The sequence below is a fragment of the Chlorocebus sabaeus genome, chromosome 14 (assembly GCF_047675955.1).
Source record: "Chlorocebus sabaeus isolate Y175 chromosome 14, mChlSab1.0.hap1, whole genome shotgun sequence".
NCBI classification, from domain to species: Eukaryota; Metazoa; Chordata; class Mammalia; order Primates; family Cercopithecidae; genus Chlorocebus; species Chlorocebus sabaeus.
This window is the reverse complement of record NC_132917.1, coordinates 69,480,047-69,485,745: the sequence shown is the minus strand read 5'-3', so window position 1 is coordinate 69,485,745 and position 5,699 is coordinate 69,480,047.

Sequence of the window (5,699 nt, the reverse complement as noted above, 5' to 3'; positions counted from 1 at the left end):
AACCTAGAGGAAATGGACAAATTCTTGGACACATACAGCCTACCAAGATTGAATCAGAAAAATATTGAAAACCTGAACAGACCAATAATGAGTAGTGAGATTAAATCAGTAATAAAATGTCTCTCAACAAAGAAAAATCCAGGACCAGATGGCTTCACTGCTGAATTCTACAAAACTTACAAAGATCTAACACCAATTCTTCTCAAACTATTCCAAAAAAGTGAAGAGGAGAGAATTCTTCCTAACTCATCCTATGAGGCCAGCATTACCTTTACACCAAACTAAGACAAGTACAAAACAACAAAAAAAGAAAACTAAGGTCATTATCCCTGATGAACACAGATGCAAAAATCCTCAGTGAAATACTAGCAAACGGAATCCAACAGCACATCAAAAAGATAATACACCATAATTAAGAGATATTTATCTCAGGGATGTAAGGATGGTTCAACATATGCAAATCAATAAATGTGATACATTATATCAACAGAATGAAGGACAAAAATGATATGATCATCTCAATTGACACAGAAAAAGCATTTGATAAAATTCAACATACCTTCATGATAAGAATTCCCAACAAACTAGGCGTAGAAGGAACGTACTTCAATATAATAAAGGCCATATAGGACAAACCCACAGCTAACATCATACTGAATGGGGAAAAGATGAAAGTCTTTCCCCTAAGAACTGGAACAAGACAAGAACGCCCACTTGCACCACTCCTATTCCACATAGGATTGGAAGTCCTAGCCAGAGCAATCAGGCAGGAGGAAGAAATAAAAGGCATCCAAATTGGAAAAGAGGAAGTCAAATTGTTCCCCTTTGCAGATGACATGATCTTATATCTAGAAGAACCTAAAGGATGCACCCAAAAACTTTTAGAACTGATAAATGAATTCATTAAATTTGCAGGACACAAAATCAATGTATAAAAATCAGTAGCATTTCTATACACCAATAATGAACTAGCTGAGAGAGAAATCAAGAAGGTAATCCCATTTACAATAGCTACAAAAAAGAAATGCCTAAGAATAAATTTAACTAAGGAAGTGAAAGACTTCTATAAGGAAAACTACAAAACGCTAATGAAAGAAATTGAAGAGGACACAAACAAATGAAAAGACATCTTTTGTTCATAGATCAGAAGAATTAACATCTTTAAAATGATCAAACTACCCAAAGCAATAATCAGATTCAACGCAACTGCTATCAAAAGACCAATGTCATTTTTTACAGAAATGGGGCAAAAATCCTAATATTTGTGTAAAACCAAAAAAAAAGCTTGAAGAGCCAAAGCAATCCTAGGCAAAAAGAACAAAGCAAGAGGCATCACACTACCTGACTTCAGAATATATTACAAGGTCATAGCATAGCAACCAAAATAGCATGGTACTGGTATAAAAACAGACACACAGACCACGGAACACAGCATCCGGAAGTAAATCCATTTATTTCTAGCCAACTGATTGTCTACAAAGGGGCCAAGAACAGATATGGAGGAAAGTACATACTCTTCAATAATTGGTGCTTAGAAAATTGGATATGCTTCTACAGAAAAATAAAATTGGAACCCTAGCCATCACCATAGGCAAAAATAAACTCAAGATGGAGTAAAGACATAAACATAAGACCTACAACCAAAAGCTACTGGAAGAAAACATAGGGAAAACACTTTAGGACACGAGTGTAGGGCAAGAGTTTATGGCTAAGACCTCAAAAGCACAGAAAAAACCCCCACAAAAATAAGCAAATAGGACTATATTAAACTAAAAAACTTCTGCACAGCAAAGGAAACAATAAACAGAGTGAAGAGACAACCTGTTTAATAGGAGAAAATGTTTGCAAACTATTCATCCCACAAGGGAATTATATCTAGAATATATAAGGAACTCAAACAACTCAAGTAATCCCATTGAAAAGTGGGCAAAGGAGATGAAGAGACACTTCTCAAAAAAAGTCATACAAATGGCCATGCACGGTGGCTCACGCCTATAATCCCAACACTTCTGGAGGCTTAGGTGGGAGAATTGCTTGAGCCCAGGAGCTCAAGAGCAGTCTGGGTAACATAGGGAGACCCCATCTCTACGAAAAATAAAAACAAATTAGCCAGGCATGGTGGCATATGCCTGTGGTCCCAGCTACTTGGGAGGCTGAGGTGGGAGGATCACCTGAGCCCAGGAGGTTGAGGCTGCAGTGAAGAGTGATCATGCCACTATACCACACTCTGGCCAACAGAGTGAGACCTCGTCTCAAAACGAAACATTTTTTAATAAAATAAAATTTTAAAAACCACAAAATATTACATATACTTAATAAATATGTAATGTGTATCAATATAAAACTAAAACACTAAAAACAACTCAAAAAATAGCTAAAGCAGACCTGACAGAAGGTTAATATAGCAGTATATAAACAGATCATGTAAACCAATAAGGATGGTAATTCATAGTAGAAATATAGCTTGCAACTTACAAATACTTACAAATAACTTAAAATTTAAATATAGCTAAATATCACTATTAATAAATAAAATTAAAACAACAGACAACTTTTTCACCAACAGTATACAAGATTTTAAAGATGAGCTATTACATATATAGTAATTAGTACTCGGTTAAAAACTAAGTGCCTCATGAATATTAGGTCTTATTATTCTTACTCAGTGGTGTAATATATTTCTGTTGAAAGTATAAATTTGTGGGCTGGGCACGGGGGCTCATGCCTGTAGTCCCAGCACTTTGGGGGGCCTACGCAGGAGAATTGCTTGGGCCTGGGAGTTGGAGACCAGCCTGGGCAACATGGCAAAACCCAGTCTCTACAAAAAAAAATACAAAAATTAGCCCAGCATGGTGCTGTGCACCTGTGGTTCCAGCTACTCGGGAGGCTGAGGTGGGAGAATCTCCTGAGCCCAGAGGTCAAGGTGGCAGTGAGTCATGATGGCACCACTACACTCCAGCCTGGGTGACAGAGTGAGAGACCCCGTCTAAAAAAAAAAAAAGAAAGAAAGAAAGAAAGAAAGAAAGAAAGAAAGAAAGAAAGAAAGAAAGAAAAGACAAAAAGAAAGGAAAAGAAAAGAAAGTGTAGATTTGTAATGCCCTTCTGAAAAAAAAAAAAAAGCGATTTAGCACCATAAACCAAGAGTTGTAAAAATATTTGTAATCTTTACTTGGTAATTCTACTTCTAGAACTCTCATTAAATAATAATTTGAAAGGTAAACAAAGCCTTTGTACACAAAGAAGCAGATCACCACATTATTTATAACAGAAATTATAAATGGCCTAAATGTCATAGGGGCAAAATGTGTACAGACAAACCTTGCAGACACTGCAGGTTCAGTTCCAGACCACGAAATAAAGCAAATTATCACGATAAGGCGAGTCACATAAATTTTTTTGGTTTCTCAGTGCATATAAAAGTTATGTTCCCTTCATAGTAGAGGAGGGGGAGAAAGTTGTGTTTGCACCATACTGTAGTCTATCAAGGGTGCAATAGCATTATGTCTAAAAATACGAAAGTAGCACTATTTTCTCCAGGTGTAGGGCAGGATACCTGTCACATGAGGGTCTTCAGGGGAGAAAGGAGATGCTCAGAGAGTTAATTCCTAGGTTTTATGGCTTGCTTTAGGGGTGAGAAGTTCTGGTTTCTATGACCTTCCTTAAGGACAAAGAATTCCATTTTCTATAACGTGCTTCTGGGGAGAAATGGGTAGAGGTTGCAGTGAGCCGAGATGGTGCCACTGCACTTGAGCGTGGGTGACAGAGCGAGACTCCATCTCCAAAACAAACAAACAAACAAACAAACAAACAGTTTATGTTAGAGTACCATTTTTGAAATGAGATTTTAAAAAAATTATCAATGGTTACTTCTTGGAGAACCAATTATTTTTTATTGTAAGAGGATGACAGAGAATAGGTATTGAAGTCACAGGTTAATAATTTAGAGGAGAAAGGGCTGATAATGTCTTATATTTCAATGTTTCTAGAAAATCAGCCTGCAGGAAAACTTTTCCCAAGCTTACCCAATTTGAATCTTGAAAGTGTTTCTTTTTCCTCCCTGAAAATAAACACAGAAATCGTTGAGTGCTTCTGTAAAAAGACAGAAGCATAAAATGACTGTTGTATTTCTACACATTAGGTATGTGTTCCTTCACTAGCTTGCCCAGGAACAAAAGCAAATATCATGGTTTGCTCTTATCAATTCATAATTCTTTATTTCCGTCACACTGTGTTCCCATTGATTACACACAGGAATAAAAATAGAAAACTCTGGGCTAGTGCCTTTGCCAGTTGCGCAGATGACTTTCTGAACAAGGAAGTTTTATATGGGTGGATGGGCATAGGAACTTGCCTTGAAATGTTAAAAAAGGCAAGAAAAAACCCAGCAGAATCTATTTTTCATTGTAGGGGAGCCCAGGTTGTCCTGCTTATCTGAAATTAAGCCCAAATCCTAAAAATTCTGAACACCTGCTGTCAGCCTCCTGCAAATGGGCCAGGTTGCCTAAGGAATGTCACGAGAGAGCTGGCAGAGGCAGAGGACAGGACAGGCACCAGCAAACACTACTTCACCATGCAGCTATTTTCATGTCCTCCCAGCCCACTGAAATACTGATAATGGCTAGGGTCAATTCAACAAACACATTTTGGACACCTCCTTTGCACCAGACACAGTGTTCACCGAGGCACACAGGGCGGCCGCAGGTAAGAAGCACAGTGGGCAGCCAGCTGGGGGAATGTGTGACGGGACCCACTCTCCCTAGCCCTTCACCCCAAAGCCTTGTGCAGGGTCAGGAACATCAAAGTGGGATGGATTCCGTCCAGCCTCATATCTCCCCAGGTGCCTTAGTCTGCAGGGGGTGCAGAATCCCAGGGGGACCCTCCCAGCCCACAGTCCTGTTTGGCACTGGGCCAGGGCCATTGAGCGGGAGAGGGAGTTGGTGCAGAAGTCAGCTGCCACTGAGGGCAGCTGCAGGTCAGCACTTTTCTCCTTCACTTTGTGTGTGTGTGTGTGTGTGTGTGTGTGTGTGTGTGTGTCTTTGAAAAAAATGTTTCTTTTTTTTCATATACTTTAAGTTCTGGGGTACGTGTGCAGAACATGCAGGTTTGTTACATAGGTATACACATGCCATGGTGGTTTGCTGCGCCCACCAACCCATCATCTACATTGTGTATTTATCCTAATACTACCCCTCCCTTAGCCCTCCCAACCCCCAACTCCAGTGTGTGATGTTCCTCTCCCTGTGTCCTTGTGTTCTCATTGTTCAGCTCCCACTTATGAGTGAGAACATGTGGTGTTTGGTTTTCTGTTCTTGCGATAGTTTGCTGAGAATGATGGTTTCCAGCTTCATCCATGTCCCTTCAAAGGACATGAACTCATCCTTTTTTATGGCTGCATAGTATTCCATGGTGTATACGTGCCACATTTTCTTTATCCAGTCTGTCATTGATGGGTATTTGGGTTGGTTCCAAGTCTTTGCTATTGTGAACAGTGCCGCAATAAACATACGTGTACATGTGTGTTTGTAGTAGGATGATTTATAATCCTTTGGGTATATGCCCAGTAATGGGATTGCTGGGTCAAATGGTATTTCTGGTTCTAGATCCTCGAGGAATTGCCACACTTTGTTCCCCAATGGTTGAACTACTTTACACTCCCACCAACAGTGTAAAAGCATTCCTATTTCTCTACATCCTCTCCA